This window comes from Lissotriton helveticus, chromosome 12, assembly GCF_964261635.1.
Source record: "Lissotriton helveticus chromosome 12, aLisHel1.1, whole genome shotgun sequence".
In the NCBI taxonomy this organism is placed as follows: Eukaryota; Metazoa; Chordata; class Amphibia; order Caudata; family Salamandridae; genus Lissotriton; species Lissotriton helveticus.
The window spans coordinates 385,933,124-385,954,617 of NC_136073.1; positions in this window are offsets into that span (position 1 = coordinate 385,933,124).

Here is a 21,494-nt window from a genome sequence, read left to right on the forward strand (position 1 = left end):
AAACCCCCTGGTCAGGTGGCAGTGAGTACCAGGTGGGTGGACCCTCAGTCCTGATACCTCGCAGACTCAGGGCCGACCTGACTACTGGGCGTTTTGGAATGCTGCCGGAAACGTTTGCAACCCTGAGGCCTGTCCAACTACTTTTCAGTGAAAAAGGCACACCAAGTTCCAGGGTGAAAGACCAAGGCCAGCCCCCCCCCCCCAAGACCTATTCTGGCGCGCATCTTCAACTTCCAGTACAAATCGACAACAGCGTCATCTCATTTTTTCCTGACTTTATTCCCAATGTGTAAAAACAGTGGCACAACTTTATTGAAGTAAAAAAAAAACTCAGAGAGAAGGACATCAAATATGCAATGATGTTTCCTGCACAATTGAGGGTGGAAGCAGAAGGTAAAACCGGGTTTTACTCCAGCTCTGAGGAAACCTGGGAGTGGCTGGAGGGATGGCGCACGGTGGGACACTTTAGACTGACAGGTACCCGATCCAACTGACTAGTGAAAAAGAAAACTGGCTCAGAGTCGAATGCAGGTGGGACTCCAGTTATATACAAGAATCCATGCAATATGACTAATATGTGCCCCTAGTTCGTTAGCTTGATTACAAGGGCACTTGAGGGCTATTTTATGATGCACTATATAAATGAATTGGTAAACTATTTTATGTTTTAACTGATTTCTGAAGCTTTTTAAAAATCCTTAATTGAGGAAAATTTTAAATTCTGAAGTGTGTAATGGACTTTATTTACATATGTATTGTATTGTATCTGTGTCTTTTTATGATATTTATTTATCGAATAAAAGCATGTTGATTGACTGACTGACTGACTAATATGTTTCCACTGACGCTTGACTATTCAACAATGCAATGGGAATGGTTGTTGAACTTGAACAAGCAAGCCCCATTTAGACTATCGATTACTACTGTACTTAAAGTTAAAGCTATAAAGTATATATACCTGATTACTTTGAAAATGTAAAGAGGGGAGAGAGGGGGGAGAGTTTGTGGAATCTGAAGTCTTGGTTCCCCCCTGTTAGAAATGGGATCTCTGGTTGGCTAAGGCTTGCGCCAAAGCCAGGCAGAGACCACCACTCTAGTCAGGGCAAGGGAGTTACACGCCAAGATAACCCCTGCTCACCCCCTTGGTAGCTTGGCACGAGCAGTCAGGCTTATCCCGGAGGCAATGCGTAAAGCGTTTGAGCAATACACAGACACAACAGCAGCAACACACTAGGCACACCACAAGAGGAACTCCACACAAGGTTGAAAAATAGCCTTTGTATTAGCACAAAACACATTAGATCATAATCACACAATGTACACTGTGCCAACTGGCACTGGGCAGTATCTACAGGGGATTATATGCACATGACAGGGCCACTGGGGCCACTGTCATAACCATCACAAATCACCAATTGTAAATGTAGCACAAATAATAAATGTAGAGCACAACCCGTAACTACTGGTAAAAGTTAGGAACTTAGCATGAGGTTCTGCAATGTAACACAGAGGATGCGTAAATCACCTTGCGCAGGAATCACCTTAGGAATAAAACTACATTAGGCATCACAAGCATAAACCATGGTATGCAAAACAACTTCATAATCAAAAAAACAAATTTAGAGGTATCAAACAGGGTGCATAAAACATACTACATACATTACATTTCCTAGCAACACATAATCACCTTAAGGCCCGGCACCCTACAATCCTAACAGTCCCCCTGGCCAACTGGCCATCTGAAAAGGGGCTCAAACTTCCTGTGTCCCAGCAGTCAGGGCACGCTACCAAAGCAGCGAAAGTCAAGGGTGCACCATCTGCACAGGCCTAAACATTGCAGATGGCACTATGTGCTGTGCAGCTGTGCGTGTCAGGGGCAAAGGAGTGCATCTCACTCCTAACTCAACATGCCCCTTGAAGAAATAATAGCCTTAACGGTGCAGCTGCCCACTACTTATTGGGCAGCTGTAAATATCAACTGAGGCTTGGGCTCTCAATGTGCCCTAAGAACAAATGCCAACGTTTGGAAGAGCCCTCTGGCAGGCGAGCCGCTCAAGGACGGAGCACTGGCACCAACCGTGCCCTGAAAACAATTGGGCACAAAAAGTTGCAGCTGCCCTCTATCTGGTGGGGCAGCTGGGTATCCAAAAATAAAGCCTGGCACCTCATGCCCTCTGGCCCTACTGGGACCTTTCTAATGCCTTGCCCCAGGTTGGGGCGCACTGATAATTTAAATAACAATGTCCCGTATTGGAGCGGCCCACAACGGCGGGGTCGCTCAGGCACCTCTCACTCTGTCAGCGGGGCTGCTCTGGAGAGAGAGAGAGGCACCGGCGTGGTGCCTTGACTTCGCATCCCCCAGCAGGCTTCACTTACCGGCTCTTCCTGGCAGGGACTCCTCTTCGCCCGGTCCCTCTTCTGGGACCGGGACTTCAATGGAGAGCGGGTGAGGCTCCTGTTAGTGTCTTGTGGAGGCGGGGTGGCTCCCGTCATCCTCCACACCCACAGCCATGCTTCCCGGCGTCTTCACTGCACTGGAGCGCAGGGTGGGCTCCCGTGTGCTCCCAGCCTCTTCTCTTGTGCACCGGAGCATGGGGTGGGCTCCTGTCCGCTTCTGGATTTCCCTTTGTGCACCGGAGCGCGGGGTGGGCTCCCGTCGGCTTCCTGTTTTTCATTTGTGCACCACAGCGCGGGGTGGGCTCCCGTCAGCTTCCGGTTTTTCCTTTGTGCACCGGTGCGCGGGGTGGGCTCCTGTCGGCTTCTGGTTTTGGCTCCACCCACAACCAGGCAGCACTTTGCGGACCTCCGGACCATGGCGGTGATCTCTCTTGGCAGTGATAATGAGGGGTAGGCTCTCTCTTCCTCAAACACACAAGTCGGAGTGGGCATCCGCTCGGGCACAATTATGAAGGAATGAGCAGGGTGGGCACCTGCTCAAAAAACAAACCAAAAAGCGGCAATTATGCATGGTGGGCACCCGCTTTTTAAATAGGACCAAAAACTGGCAAAGATGCGCGGTGGGCATCCGCTGAAGCCCTCAAAACGCGGGGTGGGCACCCGCTTCAGAAAGGCAGTGCGGGGGGAATCCCACACGTTGCAGCTTCGCACTGCGGCCACCAGTGCTCCCTGAAACAAAAGGGAAGAGACCTCAGGGACAGGAAGACACAGCTCTCCTCAAAATGACAAACCAAGCACTATCCAGAATAAAAGCAAAGCGCTCCCAAGGACAAAAGTGAAGTCCCATGTCCAGGGGAATCTCCTCAGGAGAAAGGGAGGGGCACAAAGCTGGGCTCAGGCAGGCCAGCACACAGGGCCCTCCAGCAGGGAGGCAGTCCCTTGTTCAGGAGGCGGTTCCTCCTGGAGCCCAGCAGCAGCATCCCCCAGCATCAGGATCAGCGGATCAGCACAACAAAACTCTGGGTCACAGCCCCTACATTTATACACCTCTTTCCTTTGTCATACACAGCACAGGGATGGGGGAAAACCAGACGCAACTGGTTTGGGGGAGCTTTGGAGCACTTTGTTGTGCTCAGCTCCTCTCTTCTTTGTTAGGTGGGGGCTAGGTGCTCAGACGCACCACAGGGGGCGGAGCCAGCATTGTGGAGGGAAGGCACTGCCCTATTCAGGTCCCACGTGCAACTCCTCCCTCTCATCTACATGCAGATCTCCCTATTCACCACTGGGGAGACTCATCCGGGCTCCTGGAGCCAACCACACCATCCAGCACCTGTCAATCACAAGCCAGACATGCACTCCACATCAGGCAGGCAGACACACAGCACACAGAAATGCCAACTTCTAAAAGTGGCACTTCCCCACCAGTCACAATAAATCTGCGCATATCATTGCACAGCATTTATTCTGACGAGTTTGCACATACTAAACTCGCCCCTGCAATCCTCTCATACCAGGAATTACCAGGGACACACATATCCCCCATGCATTCCTATGGGAGGGCAGGCCAATCTCACCACACGCACTTTACACTGGGACACAGTGCTAAAGTGCGCCAAAAACTACTAGTATCAGGTCACATTAAAAGGCAAAAAGTTTAGGGGTGAACCTGCCAAAGGGGCCAAGTCCAACACCCTCTGTTAATTGTTTTTTGGGTATCGACAGGTGCCCTGCATGTTGGGGTGGCGGGCAGTTCCTAAACCGTCAGGCAGGGTGGCAGGGGGATTACTTTCCACTTACCAGGGAAGACTACTGTACCATAAATGTCATTTAGGAATTTTCTTCTGTGGAAGTTAGTTTATAAGTGCGGAAATGCTTCATTCAGTCACAAGCAGTCAGCCCACATATTGAATCACACACAGCTGTGACAGCAATCACAAAGTCCTCCACCGAACCGAGTGGCCTGCTCCGGGGGATCCTCCTGATTAGTGAAAACTTTGCCCACACACCAAAACTTGGCAGCTTCTGATGCCTATCTCCCCTCCTTTAGATTGCTATCTTGGAATGTAAAAGGTTTGGAAGACATGTTGAAAAGAGTAAAAGTCTTCCAATTTCTTGAGCAACACACTACAGATGTAGTGTTCCTGCAGGAGACCCATCTTATGGGGAATAAATGTGAGGCATTAAATAGATGGGGTTACACGCTAGTGGCTCATGTGGGCTTCACCGCGGGCTCCAGGGGGACAGGGATCCTCATACGTAAGAACTTCCCCTTCATTCTGGGTGATCCTATCATGATTCATTTGGTAAGATCACGGCCATTACGGGCAAATGGGAGGACATGCCACTTAGCCTCTTATTGGTTAATTTCCCACCAACGCTGCCAAAATCCACCCTCCCAGAGTTAAGAAAATAATACTAGACCTGCCCAAGGGAGACTTGATATTAGGGGCGGGATCTCAACATGGGGGTATGCAGTGCTCGTGATCATAACCCCTGAGACACAAACCCAGTGACGGTTCCAACCTAGCGAAATACCTGCTAGCCATGGGCCTAGCAGATGTCTGGAGAACTCATAACCCAAATAAGTTGCACTCTACATGTCATTCCGGTGCACTTAACTGTCAGTAGTGGATTGACTATATACTGGCTTGGCAGGACCCACTGTCCTTTCATGATGGTACACAATTAGCCCGGGGAATATTGGACCACTCTACCCTCATGGCCTGCTTCACATGGAGCATACCGGTCCAACGCACTGGGATCGCTCTACATCCCCAATATCATAAAATTCCACACAAACATAAAGATCTGCTCTGTACAACAAAATACTATTTTAACGAAAATGAAATGAAGACTCCGGTAAATCTCCACAAACACTATGGGAAACAATTATTAAGGAACAAGCACTATGCCAGCTGAGCATAAAAGGGATAAACAGGAAATAGTTGCGCTACTAGAGAAACAGATCCGTGATTTAGAAACACAAAAAACAGAGCTGATTCAGAAGAGATCTCACACGCATTAGAACTCAAGCAACAAGAATAAAAAAATTGGTGACAGAAGTGGCACACATTATTTGCTGCCAACGAACCACAGACTATATGAGACAGTAGACAAAACGGGGAAACTACTGGCATGGTTGGACAGAAGGGAAAAGTCAGACAGATGGGTGACATGTCTTAGGAACGAGAAAGATGAAATTATTAAAGACCCAGAAATAGCTGAACTATTCACACAATACTACTCCAGACTGTATTCCCCCGCATCCACCACAACCCTTAATGACTCCAAAGAGTTGCTTTCAGACATGCGTCTATTGTCGCTGTCACCAGAAGAAACCAACACACTTGACAGTTAAATCACTGAAGAGAAAATTATAGACGCGATTAACACTTTTAAATCTGGAAAAACAATGGGACCTGGTGGCTTCCCAATAGATACATTCAAACTGACAGCATCACCGATTGCTCCCTACCTACGTCAGATATACCAAGATAGTAAACTACTAGGTAGCCTCCCGAATTATCAGAGACTAGCCAGTATAGTAGTCATTTATAAACAGGGTAAGGAGGCCAAACTGTGTAGATCATATCGCCCCCTATCACTGCTTAACATCAAAGGAAAGATACTAGCCAAAGTATTAGCTAATAGAATACTACCACTCATCGTAAAATGAGTGCAGCCAGACCAACAGACCAATCAGGCTTCATGCCGGGGAGAAACACAGCTTTAAATCTCCGATGCTTGCACAGCATTCTCGGCAGAAGTGGGTTCATAAAAGACACATTCACTGGATGCACAGATGGCGTTTGGCACCATCGAATGGCCCTATCTCTATGCAGTACTGGAACGGATCGGTTTTGGACCTCAATATATCACGTGGATTAAGCTGCTCTACACAAACCCGTCAGCACAAGTAGTGGTAAATGTGCACACCTCGAATGCCTTTTCCCTCAATAGAGAAGCTCAACAGGGATGCCCCTGATCTTCGCGCTGATGCTTGAGCCACTGGCAGCATGGATAAGGAATGATCACCTGATCCGTGATCTTAAATGGACAATGGAATGGGATCACTGTACGCCGATGACATATTAATTCATATGGCAACATCTAGTGCTTCCATTAACAGGGTCCTCCAAATCTTTACCAATTTCCATAAATACTCAGGGTATACTATAAACGGGTCCAAGTCGGTGCTTTATATCCTGTATGGCCCCCGACCCAAGCTTCCCCCAAGTTGTACTGTAACAATGGCAGAAGACACCTTCCAATATCTGGAAATTAACGTTTCCCGTGATTTGGTAAAGTCTACACCTTAACCCTGCTGGGCCCCTTGAGAGGGTTACAGAAAGATGCCCAGCACTAGAGGACCTTGCCACTGTCTCTACTGGGGCGAGCTGCTCTCTTTAAGATGATGCATTACAAAGATTGTTATATGTCCTACAAAACATTCCCTATCCATTCTATGACTCCTACTTTGTCTAGATAGAAGTGGAAATCCGTATGCTGCTATGGGATGGGAAGCCACCATGAAAAGCCACTCACAAACTGATCAGGGGGGTAGTATGACAGCGGAATAGCTATTCCAGATATCCGCACATACTACTGAGCCAGTCAGCTAGCCATAATTAATCACTGGATCTATGGCTGCCCATCTCACCCCGCTTATCACATGGATAAAATGCTCATGATCTGGAAAGGGCACAATCAGGCACTGTATACGAACCCACTGAAACAAACACTCACTGGACCCACACATCAAACAGTGACACTATGGCACAAGTTCACAAGAAAACTGGGGTGGCAGCAAAAGATGACTCAATCCACACCATTATGGGATGCATAGTGTCTTGGTGGTTTGAGCCGATGTCCCGGGTACAACAAATGGGACATAATCAATGTCTTGGGGTTAGGGACCTGTGGTTAAATGGCAACGTGAAAAATTTGACTAAATTACAAGAGGACTTCGAGATGGCTGACTCCAAGACATTCAGATACCTCCAGATCAGTCACGCTCTCAAATCAACCATCCCACAAGGTACGATCCTTCCAGAGGCAACTCCACTGAAGGACAGACTTCTAAACCAACACATAGATACCAGGCCAATCTTCTTGATGTATAAGAAACTACTGAATAATATGTCTGACCCTCCTCATACCGTACTCAAGAAATAGCAAAATAGAATAGAACTACTGGAAGATGAGGAGTGGCAGGAAGCATTGGCATCTCTGAAGGAAGTGCCATAACTGCAAGGATCAGACTAGTTCAACTGAAGACTCTCCATAGAACATACTTCTCATGCGTCACACTGGCGAAAATCAAAAAAGGACAGGCAGACCCAAGTTGTAATAGACAATGCAGATAGGAAGGTACATTCTATCACATAATATGGGACTGTCCCATTATTCAGAAATATTGGCGAGCTGTGATGAGACAATTACAGATGGTCTTTGAAAAAGAACGCCAACACACACCACAACTATGTCTCTTGAATATATGGAGACAAACAGACCTTAGTAGTAACCCTGGGCAGGTAACTCGGCTCCGCCAGTGGAGGGTGCAGAGATTTGCCTACTCGACGATCCGTGGTGAACGCGGAATAGGCAAAAACTCCGCCTCCAGGGTGGAGCGGAGTTAGCCACTGCCTCCCCCTCCAAAATGCTTTAAAAATTTATAAAGAAGGCACTTACCTGTGTTTCTGCTGCCTCCCCTGCCTTGCCGCTCTCCTTCCTGCTCCCCTTGCATCCTCGACATCCTTGTACATAAAAAACACTACGTTGTACGTCTTGCGAGTGCGCATGCGCACATGCAAGACTTACAACATAGTGTTTTTTTATGAAGAAGTACTGCATTCTGTCCATCACTTGTTCTATTTGCATTTGTCACCCCGAGTGGGACGGTTATGCCCAGACGTGGGTCCAGTGCTCTCTATGCCCCTGGAGTCAAGCTATCCTGACTGATGAGGGGTGAAACCACGAAACCAGTCCTAGGATGCTTGTTTCCAGTACAGGGAGGACCTGGCCTGGTAGATCGGGCTGGACCGTTCCAATTGGGCACAGGGTCAAGACTGATTTGCATATGGCTGGGTCCAAACTGGAACAGCATGGTGAGCAAAGAAACAATGGATTTAGGCCTAGATATCATTACTGGGGTGAATGTATGACATTATTCTTCATTCTGTTCATCAATTGTTCTCTTTTTACTTTTAGAAAGTTGAGATTTTCCTGCTCTTACCCTTGTGTGGCTGCAGTCTGTCTCTGATTGCACGTCTGGGTCGGGTGACAGGTGGGTTTTGTGTATTTCCTCTAGGCAGCACACACATTGGGAACTCAGGTGTGATTGATAGGCCATCCAGGGAGGATGGGAGGGAGGAGCTGGGCACAGCTTCACACTTACACCTGAATATTCTGTGTCCTGTCCACACACAAATGGCTGCTCACCTACCCCTGTAGTTAGGCTGGAGCCGGGACAGGAAGAGAGGAACTATGTGAAGGGAAGGGAAGACCTTTCTTTGAACTCTCCCCACATTAAAGGCGCCACTGGGTATAAGAGCTGGAACTCAGATCCTATCACATCAGTACAGTTTTGGACCTGTGGATACTCTGCCAGGAAGAAGGACTGCTGTGCTGCTGAAGGACTGTCACTCTGCTGGATTGCTGCTCCGGAAGAACTGCTATCTTGCTGTTCTGATCTGCTGCCCTCCTGGCCTGGATGAGAAGTACTGGACCTGCATCACACCACAACCCAGAGTGACACCAAGGCTAGTTGACTGGCCTCCTAGTCTGACGTCTCAGGGACATAAAAAACGTCCAACTATCCTGGTTCTGCACCTGGGCTCTGCCATCTGTGAGCCTGCCCTGCCAAGTGCTGCGACCGCTTACCTGGAACTAAGGTGCTTTCTCTGACAGAACCAATGCATCATCACCACTGTGGAAAACAGAGCGAGCGCATTGCCACCACTGCGGGTGTTAGCACCGACGCATCGCCACTACAGAGTGGATCAGAACCGATGCATCACCCCTACTGAGTGGATCAGAACTTGTGCATCACTGCTGTTTTGTAGCTCGGAGACGATGCCTTGCCCTCAGAACCACCACTGTGCAACGCTCTACTCACAGCAAGGTCCCCATCGCCATTGATGACAGCCTCGACAACGACATTGAAACTCCATATCGCAGCAACCCGCTCACCGTAGTCAATGAATTTGCGCTGCTGTGTGACCAGGACAAGCACATCACCACTGCCTTGTTATCCACACTGGTGCATTACCTTCTCTGCACTCTGCATCCCCATGGTCAGCAGGATTCTCGAGGTCGACACAACTCAGACTAAGGTACTTTTGCTCTGTGAACCTAGCCGGGTCCCAGTAGCCAGCCCACACTCCATTATTGTCTGCGTGAACTTTTGACTTTGTCCCTATCCCGCACGACCAGATATCCCTTGCTGGCACTTTGTGCTTTTTGGTGCTATTTTCACTGAATTTTTTAAAAATCAATATCTTCTGTTTTCCTCATTGGATGTTTGTCATTTTGATGACAAATAATGTATTAAAATGTAATCTATTTTTATAAATTCGTTTGGGATTTTTGCTTATGTTCTGTTTTCACTTTCTTAGTTTTTGTTTGCTGCATAAATACTTTAAACATTGCCTCTCAGTTAAGCCTGACTGCTCCTTGTGCCACGCTACCCAGCATTAACCACAGGTTAATTAGTGACTTTTTGTGGTTCGCCCTGTCGGGAATTGTGGCTGTGGATTGATTCGGGCTCACACCCTAGTCAACCAACAACCCAATTTCTCACAACTGGTTATTGCATTGCAATTTGTCATTTGCAATTGTTTTAACAACTGTATTTAATCAAAACACGGATGCAGGGGGCTTACTCTGTGCAGCAAGCAAGAACCACACTCAAGAGATATTGTGAGTATTAAGAGAGTTGTTTCCTTTATGTTTGTCTTGCTTGTTAAAAATGTGTACTGTGTCACGGTGTTTGAGACTGGGAAATATGTTGTGCTCTGTATTTGTGTTGAACTGGATGATGCACCAGTGGTTCTACAAATCTAGAATGCGTGCTGTTTGGCTTTTGCCATTTCAGTGCTCTGCAGTCCAATCATGTGGCCCTATTTATTCGACCTCGAAACAAAACACATACAGATTGGAAAGAATATGCAAATATTTTACAGCTGTGAGAAACAGATGAAAACACATCTGGCAGTGCAATGATCTCTGCCACATTGAGTAAAGAAAATCCATACCTGACAAATGTGCTTGCCTCTGCCCATGACAGAGTCCCTGAAGAATTATGCTGTCCCACCTAATATGTGAAAGACGTTTTGAGGCATTTTTATAGGATGTCTCCAATGGCTTAGTAATTAAATGATGAAGCGTTCCCTGAGGAGATAGCACAAGGTCATTTATCTAAGGATGCTTGGAAGGACAGTTTAGAAAGCAGGCCGAGATGTCGCATTTGCACAAATAGAGCTATGCTGCCTTCAATTTCTTCAAATCATATCATTAATATTGCATGTGCAGATAAGGAAAAGAGGCAAGTTAGCAGTTTCATCTGACCTCAGATAAAAGCTTTGTGGTTTTCCGATTTCCATTGTGGTGTTGCAGGATATAATAAGTCTACAGGACTTCGAAAGCCCATTCAAAGCAGCATTTACTAATATTTTTTGGCAAGGGCAATCTCTGCTGCAAAGTAAATGTTGCAGCTCCGTGCTGCACAATCTAAGCAGCTCGTTGCAATGCATTGTATATGTTCATATGTATAGTTATAGTTACAAAGGATAAATCCAAGTGAAATGGGAGAGCGTGCTAATGTACAACCTGCACATAATTCAAGGGTTCTATTTCACAAATGCACAAAAATGCTGATACAATTCTTGGTATTTCTCTGGTCTGCTGTCTCACGGAGTAATGCAGATGTAAGGCTGGTTCTATGCTAATAAAACGCTTTTTTTTAAAGAATAATAATACGCGTTGAGGTTTACTACTGCAAAAGTAAATGGTCATAGAAATACCTATCTATCTATTACAAAGAGTCTTCAATCACTACATCACCCCGCAATTACAGGTCATTACGTGTTTCCAGACCCAGAATTACCAAGTATAATTCAGCATGCTATCAGTGAATCCAGGCCTGTTTCCATTGCACAGAAGCCTCCTGCTTTGAGAAGGAGTTAAAAGTGAGAGGAAACACATTTGGTTTGAACAGGTATTTTCATACACCAGGTAAGATATGTAAACAGACGTTGCAGCCCACCCCTATGGGCATACTGATGCACATAACTTGTAATTGATCCCTATGAGGTTACCAACCTGCAGTGCCTAATTTGGAAAATAATAAGTGCCAACGTCAATTTTATTTCTCAGGTGGCCAATGCTATTTAGACTATCTAAGGTCCCTGCCAGCGCTGCCCAATACCAGTACCAGTGACACCTGCTTGCCATTGCAGCCCTACACATGTGACAATTCGAACTACACTGAGGGCCAGATGTAGGTGGCCCAATACCGGTCGGTAACGGCCAAAATGGCCGAATTTCGGCCGTTACCGACTGGGCATTTGGGATGTAGGTGGCCTAAATTGCAAATTCGTTCATTTACCGATTCGGTATTTTAAGGAATCGGTAAATTACCGAATTTGTAATGTAGAGAGCACTCAAATGAGTGCTTTTCCCATTTTAGGATTCGTTATTTACCACCAACTATAAGTACAAAAATAAGACAAAGTGGTTAGATATCACTAAGTGTCTATTGTGTCCACAGAGCGGGGCCTCCCTCCTGAGCAACTTGTCTGGTAGAGGTGAGGCAGAGCTATCCAACTTTTGTGGGTAAGTTCACCATACAGACTGTATATGACATAAAGAATAAAAGTGACCTAGTTTTTTTGAAGTATATGAAAACCATTTTTGACTTCAATTAAACTGTAAGGAGTTATTGTTGACTAGCCTGTCTTTGCCCTCCCCCTCCCAATTATAGTCAAATGCACTTGTTGACTCTTTTGCAGATATCCAGAATGTGACCTGATACAAGAAATAACATTGAGCAGGAACACTGGTGATATAAAATGTAAAATTTATTCTTTCTAAAAAGTTTTTTTTCTCCAAATTTATGGTTTTTTCACGAAATACTGCAGCAGCATTGTAATAATACCTGGTCCTGACGAAAGCCGCTGATACTATATGTAGATCAATAGGCTGAAACATGTTGACCGATCACTAACAGTGGTTTAAATCCATACCACTGTGCTGTTACTTTTTAACCCTGTCAGCTAGCACACAAGAATAAAGTTTATTGGTGTTCTAACTAGGCAGTTTTAACTCACACCCGTCCTTCAACACAGCGCTGCAATTTACCTCACTCAACCCTTACAGCACACATATGGGATTACCATCCTACTCCATAAGAAAACATCTCTGAGCTCCTTCCTTAAGATCCCTGAAGTAGTAGCTCCCAGTGGTGACCAGGCTTTTGCCACTGGTAAGGAGGCCCCATATGATGAAGCATGTCACCTTCGGGTGAGTGAGGGGTCTTATCCTTAAGGGATGCCTTCCCCTGTGTCCTAAATACATATTGGGAGTTGAGAGTGTAGATATAGCTTTTCCTTTAACTTCACAACACTTTTTCATATACATAAGAGACTTAGGTATAATTAGTGTTTTTTTGGGTAAATAAGGAATACCTTTGAAAAGGCAAATCAGTGCATTTTCAACTGTGCCATGTGGTAGACATACATGCCCTTAGGGCATGTATGTGTGCCAGATCTGCACACAAGCACGATTCAGGGGTGCAACAGGGTGTCAAAGTGACACCCTGGCACCCTTGAATGTGTCCCCCATTTTACCGAATCGGTATTTACCGATTCGGTATTTGCCATTCATTCCTATGTGCCTCGGTAATTTTTACCAAATTTTTTGCTACATAGCATTTACCGATTCTAAAATATCGAATTGGTAAAATTCTGTATTTTAGAAACGGTAAATACTATTTACCTACATCTGGCCCTAGGTGACTTAAAGCTTTAAGAATGACATGAACACTCTGGTTTTACTAATTTTGTAATGGTATATTGAATTGCTAAATGCTTTGCTCACATTGGGCCAGATGTAGGTAAAATCAAATTTGTGACTCCTTAATAGCGAATTTTACCGATTCGCTATTAAGGACTCGCAAAATCGAATGTAGGTAGGAATCGCTAAAATATTTGCGAATCCTTAATATTCCCTAACAGCAAATTGCAAATTGAGATTTGCTAATAAGGAATACCTACCCATTCATTCCTATGGGCTAGGAGGCCCATAGGAATGAAAAGGAAGATATTCACTATTTGCAACTCGCTTTTAGAGAATCGCAAATAGCGGGCGCTATTTCAAGGGGGCCAGGGTGTCAAAAGGACACCCTGTTGCACCCCTGAAATGTGCATGTGTACCAAGTGGCGCACAAACATGCCCTAAGGGCATGAATGTGTGCCACAGGCACTTAAAAAAAAGCAAAAAAGTGCTTTTTTAATGGAAATCACTAATTATCACCAACTTGAAGTTGGTAATAATTAGCGCTTCCTTAAGGCTAAAGTGCACTTTCTTTTGTGCTACTTACATTGCATTTAAGGAATCGCAATTTGCGATTCCTTATTTTGCTAGTAGGTTTAAACTCACCTACATTGCTCGCAGCCAAATAGCGATCGCAAACGTGGCGAATTACAGCGTTAGCGCTCGCTATTTGGCCACCTACATCTGGCCCATCGTTTTTTAAACTTGACTCACAGTGTCACCATGTGATGTACTGTCATACATTTGTGCCGCTGGTGCCGAGCACTGGCAAACATTGGCACAAATTTAGCACTGTCATTCTGCATTTCGTCAGCTTCACATTTTCATGTACAAAAAATGGTCTGAGGCAGGCAAACTTTAAGTTGCATGGGCAGCATAGGGCACACAGATGAATTATCCCAATATGGACCAATTGCATAAAACATTATCCACATCCAATAGGAACCACTATGATAACAAAATTCTCCCTGTCCATTAAGACATAAAAGGTTGAAATAATAATAAGTTCTTGTGAATGATAAACTCTCCAGGTCCATCTTTTGATATACTAAGTTAGGTCGCAAATCCTTCTGTGATTTTTGCACAGCGACTGGTTTGCCACTTCACCTTTAGTTTGCACTGCAGCTAGAGTACTACTAAGCCTCAGGATATTTTGCAGGTTGGAAAAAACCTTGTCTCATCGATAATCAGGAGGCAGGAGTTTCTTTGTGATTGCGAGTAGTTGTGAATGCAAGGATGGAGTTCTGCAAGTGACCAAAGACAGCCATCCCATTTCTTTATAGCAAATGCAAAAAAAACATTTAAAGCACCTCCAGCTTTCAAAAATAAGTGTGTACATTACATAAATAGCACTGGGGGAGTAGACAACGGTCCCCTGATCCTCCAATGCTAACATTAGCAATTCACTAAGTGGATGCTGTGCAAATGTAATAACTCCTGTTTGGGTCTTGCGAACAGACAAATGTTTTTTGACTGCAGTTCCAGTTGCGTATTACTGATACAGTACATACTGCACTTACAAAGGAAGGGGGATGACTCTTATATGCCCCTGAGTATTGGTGTAGGTTGCAAAGTTCACTTTACAAGTCGAAAAGATATCTTCACCAGACAGCGTATAGCTTGTATATTTTGAAACTTTGTTTTGCAGTTGCAAAGCTCTTACCTTTATGAATCTGGGATTTGCTAATAAAAAATGGTTTTATAATTTTAACTATATTTCTTACACTTATGCAGATATTGAAGGACCTATTGTGCACTGTAGACCCTTGCGAATGCAACATCAGGACCTGTTCCAGCACCAATATCTACTCTCCTAGGTGTTGGATCGTTGTATTGTGGTATCCTCATGTTATGTTATAATGTTCCCTATCACCTCGTTCCTAGCTGCTCAGCTAGTGTGAGTGTTCTGTATGGAATGTTGATGTGATTGACATAGGTGGAATGCTTGAGTGCCTAGTGTGAGCGTTGTCAGTTGGAAGATGGGCTGAGCAGCTAGCAGGCTGCTCCTGGTGGGGCTGTCACCATACATCTTATGGTCTTAATAAAGAACCTTAAAAGATTCTACCTGGCTGTGTTTACTATGTCACCTCTATACGTGGGACAAGACGACTATACGTATTTTGATCAAAATACCTATTTCATCATCACAAGCAATTTTAAATGTAATTCTATATTTCAGTCAATAATGAGAGTTATGAGCAGTTTTAAAGGGGCTTATTTTCTATTTAGAGTTTAGGAACTCTGTCTCTTTTTTCATTAGTCAAACATCAATCAGGTTACAGAATTGAAAATAGAAAAGTATGGTTCATGCAGATAATATAATAATGCATTCAATGCAGTTCATAACGGAAAGATTACCCTATTTAAGAAGCTGGGGCACAAATCATGTCAGTCAGAACCCATGAAGAGTTCAAAAGTAAAGGCAAGTATAATTATGTAGATGTTCCCATTTAGAGAGGCTCAAAAGATTCAGTGGTATCTTAAAATAGCATAGGGTAAATAAGTATTGGCAAAAGCCAATTAATTAGGTAAGCATGGAGCTTGGGTAATGTAAAAAAAGGGCTCAGCCCGTCTTCTCTCCTCTGCTCTGCCTTCATCTGCTGCTCCCTATCACCCAAAGACATCTGCTGCATCCCCCCCTCATTTGCTTTCATCAGCTGCTGCTCCGAACCCCTCTAAATCTCCGCTACTCTGCGTCTAAACTCGGAATGTATTTAAAAAGACTGCAATTCATGTTACAAAAACATGTGTCCAAGTCCATCCAATGAGAATTCAGCATTCCTCAAAAGGCATGTTTCTCTTCATTCTCACACGTCTTTCCATCATTCAGCAGGACGTAGCAGATTGTATCTTTCTACGATTGCAACATCAAATCTCCATGGCACATTTCTTAGCTTCCATGACTTCACTTCCCTAACCGTCTAACAAAGCAAATTGTACTTTAACTAAACAAATAATCTTGAGGAAAACATTTTCATGCCTGCAAGAAAAAAGATTGTTAAGCAGGAAATCAATAGAAACATAAAATTGTAATGCATTTTGTAATACATATATTTTCTGTTCTTTACAGCAGGTAAAATAAAGCTTTTTATGGCAATTTCTGAATGGTCCTCCGTGTCAGCAAACAAAAGGCAACATTCCTTTTCCAACTTTATCTTTAAGTCAAAGCTGGGGTCAGCTTTGCAAGCGCATCTGAAAGCACATTCTCAACTAATATTTTAGAAAGCTGTCATTGGGTTCTGCACTATTAAATGTTGTTTTAATTTAATACAAACTGCATGTTATTTCTGCGCACGGTTTGCTTTGTAAGTTTAATAAAAAAGTACATTTCTACATTTTTTTTAAATATTTTTTTATTTAGCAACACAAAAAGATTTGTACATATTGAAGAGATATTCATATGCATAAATTATGCGTGTATCGACATTAATAATTCTTATTGTTAATACAGATTATATAATCGTGAAGGCATAAGTACATAACATAGCAGTTATTTCACACAAGAAAAGAGAATTTTTTTTTTTTAAAAAATTTTTGAAAATTATCTTATCTTATTATTCCAGCCTTCTATTGGCTCCCAGATTCTTTCCCCTCGTAACGTGACTTTTTTCCCTCTACATGCATAGATTGCTTTTTCTTGATTATAAATCCCTAGATAACGCGTCAGCCATATTTGAAAATTAGGGGGATCTGTATCCTTCCATCGTGCTGATAAAATTATTCTATACACCGCTGTCCCCAGAAAGAGGCATGTTTCCTCCTCCTTTCTAAGCATAAGAGAATTGTCATACCCAAGTGGGTATAAAGTGGGCGATTCAGGTATGGGATGGCCGAACACTTCTTGCCAGAATTCAGCTAACATTTGTCTGAGAGGTATTAATTTGTCGCAGTCATAAAACATATGTATCAGATGTGCTGGACTAGTACCACACCGAGGACATTCAGAGTTTTCTCTCTTCCCCCATGTATACAGTTTAGCGGGTGTGTAGTAAAGATTATATATTGCTTTGTACAGCTGAGCCTTTAGATTGGATGAAATAAATAATTCAGATAGAAGCTGTAGTGACTTGTCGATATCCACATTAGGATTGTTAAGTTTATTTGCCCATGTAGATTCAATGTACTCTAAGTCATCCTTCTTACTTTCTAGCAACATATCATAAAATGTATCTATCCTGGATGCTGATTTCCCTATACAATCCATTAAAGGGATATTTGACAGAGAAATATTCATAGTTTTTGTACTGAGAATTGTGTTGATTTGAATAAACTTAAAAATATCTGAGTTCGGGATTAAAAATTTATCTTGAAGGTACTGAAACCTTGTTTCTGAGGCATCTTGGAGGAAATCTCCTAGAGTTAAAACCCCCAGGTTTTCCCATCGCCTGGAGATATCATCATTAGCTTGTCTTGGTAGTGCTGATGAGTTCCATAATGGTGTATACTTATTCAATTTTGGGATTTCAAGTTGTCTCATTGTTTTCTTCCAGATTCTCCAGGCACTCTTAATAACCTTGAACTTTACCTTTTTATAGTATGAGGGTTCTAATTGTTTTAGCAGTAAACCTTTTGCATTGTTTCCTAAGGCTAGTTCATATATGGATTGTATAACACTGTCCCCTAGTGTTGGAGTTGCCGTATATGTATTAAGTAAGGGTGTCATTTGCTGGAGTATAGTGGCCCATAGATAGAGCATTATGCTGGGGATTGCTAGTCCGCCCCTGTATACCGGAAGGGATAGATAGCTAAGGGCCCTCCTTATTTTCCCGTAATTCCAGATAAATTTGCTCATTTGATATTCTATTGCTTTAATAGTTTTGTCTTCAACTATTAGAGGAATAGCACGAAATAAATACAAAAGTCTTGTAGGATATTCATTTTCAAAAAATGTCCTCTCCCTATAATTGAGAGATGGATACTGTCGACCCTTTTTAGATCTTTCGCAATGTTTTTTAGTAGTGGTATATAATTTAAATTGTTAATGATCTCTACATTAGGTGATATACATATCCCTAAGTATATTGCGTTATCCACCTTCTTAGGGTCGTCAAACTGAATATTATCAGTGCAAATTACCATGGTTTTATCGCGATTGAGAGAGTATCCTGAGATCTACCCGTAGGCTTGTGTAATAGCCTCAATTTCAGCTATAGCCTCGGAGGGGTAGGGTGTTATTACCGCCACGTCATCAGCATATGCCATAACCTTAGTTTCGTAAGATCCTATCGTGACAGGTATGATTACATCGCTTGCCATAAATTTAAGAATCAACGGATCGATATACATAGCGAACAAGATCGGAGAACACGGACAGCCCTGTCTAGTGCCTCTCAATATTTCAAACGGTTTTGATTCCTGTACCATAACTAGAACCCTAGCGTTTTAGTTCGTGGTACATTGCCCTAATTGATTTAGTGAGACAGGGCCCAAAGTTGTTTTTCCCGAGCACCGCCCATAGGAAACTCCAAGAAACGCGATCGAACGCCTTCTCGGCATCGAGTAAGATCATCGACATTCGCCCCCCCGTCGCTTTCATGATATCAAATAGCGATATAGCTCTACGAGTATGGTCTGTGGTGGACTTCCCGGGGATAAATCTGTGTTGCCATGGGGAGACAAGGTTTTCGATAACCCTTCTGAGCCTATTCGCCAGAATTTTTGAGTATATCTTTGAGTCTGAATTTATTAAGGAGATTGGATGATACGATGAGGGTAAGGTTGGGGGCTTTCCCTTTTTAGGGTAGATAATTATGTTTGTTGTTTTCCATGAGTCAGGCGGGATGCCGCTTGTTTGAATCCTTACAAATAGATCTAGTAGATATGGTGTTATAAATTCTCCAAGAATTTTATATAATTCTAATGGTAATTTATCGGGACCCGCAGCTTTTCCCGAGGCTAGCTCTGACAGGGCTAGCAGTACCTCTGTGTGTGTAATATTTTTTTCCAAGTTTTCCCTTGCACCGTCATCGATGATCTTATTTGATCCAATCTCAGTTAGGCATAAATTGAGGGCATCTCTTACTACTTCTTGATCAGCTTTATCCTCATTCTGGTATAGTTTCTGATAGTATTGCCTAAACGTATCTAATACATCTTCGGGTGTTTTATATTCCTTTCCCTCTACTTCAATACTAGTAATTGTATTATGAGATTGCTTCTGACGTGCACGTAGGACAAAATCTTAAGGCTGTCACATTGAGTATATTTATGCATGGTTCAGTATTTCCAAAAGAACATTATTTATTAAAAGGAAACAATCTAGTTAAGGACTGGCATTGAATATGAAAGGCTTGTGTTTTCAGCACCAAATGTTTGTGTGCATTTGTCATTGTTGAAGCCCATAGCGGATTAGCATTAGTAGAGGTTTTTTTATAGGAAATTTTGGCTTTCACACAAATAATATGTGAGCCATGCAATTAGATCCATTCCTCGAGGACTCTTTCCTCACATGTTATGAACAACCATGGAACTTTGGCGAAATTTAGAGACAATTGTTTTCAAAGCTGTACATAGGCAGACAATCCACCATATAGCTGTTTTCTTCCACACAGGTGATGAATTAGAGGATCAGCAATAGCCAGCGAAGAATGAGTGAGGACTGTTTTATCCTTTTTTAATAAAGATATAATTTAGATTTGCACAATGTTGAAACCATGAGATCTTATTTAGTGAATTAAAATAGCAAGTGATGAATCAGAGAATAAATAATAGCCAAAGATGTATTTTAGAATGGATTGTTTTCTTTTTCATTATAAAACCCATTTTAATTGTATAATGTGATTGGCACAATGTTGAAAGCATGAGATTTCTTTTTCGATTTATAATGGCAATTTGATGGCAGTGATGTGCGGTTTTAATTAACTAAGACAAAAATAAATCAACTGAAACATATTTCTTCCAGGGATATTGTCTCAGACTCAAGTATTAAAGAAGCGTGTGCAGTGGTAAGAATACATTCTAATTTAATATTATACTTTAAATGAGTCCCGCAATTTCTAAATTCTGTAAATGAAAGGTGTCTTACATCTTTAGGAAATAGCTGATATAGTTGATTCCCTGAAAGCCAGTTCTGACCCCAGTAGAAATGTGTCACAAGTCTATTATCTGCAGCTAGTGAAGGTATTTTCCTACGGTAAGAAAAGTAGTAAATACCTTATTTTGTGTTGCAATGGTTCATGAGACGGAACTGTGAATGAATCTATTGCATATGAAGATCTATTGACCTCCCTTCCACCACCCTAATTGCAGACTGATGAAGAACAATATGTTTCCACTCATGATTCTGGCGTGGGTATTGTACCATCATGTCAAGACCTATCTGGAACAGTATGACATTTTGGTCAACTACCATTGTATCAGCTGGACTGGGAAAGGGAGGGACCACACTCCGGGATATGCAGGTTGTTTAATTGAAGATGGGGATCAGGGGAATGTACAACTGCTGATCCTCCTTCATCTGCCTGCTACTTTTGACACTTGAGCACCACATTCTCCTGGGTTGATTGGTTGATGTGGCGAGGGTTTCGTGGATAGCTACAGATGCGTTCTCTTCCTTAATTTTAGGTAAGATGATCTGTGCTATCCTGCAGAATATACCATGGCATGTTTATGGTCAGTAAGTGCTGGTGTAGCTGGATTACACATTTCTCCTGCTGTGCTCAGTGTGTATGCATCTTTTGTGATACAACGCCTGATTCCACACTTACAATGAAAATAGTAACTGGCTTATAAATGACAACTCATTTTGACCTTTATCATGCACTCGTTTACCCAAAGGTCGTTGTCGAAAACAAGATTTGGAAGAAGCGGGAGTGCCATGCCAATAAAATAGAAAGGGAAGCACATAGAATCAGCAGAGCAGCATGGCCCCTTCATAACGATGGTTTCTCACATATGAGACTGCCCTCCCGTCAGACAGATGTTTGTCTATACTCATTCCTGTCTGTATAGCACTGGGCTCCCATTCTGGTCCCACAGAAAATGATGGGTAGGAGGATTAAGTCCCGCTTCAACCTCCTTCAAAAACTATGAAACCACAACATTGA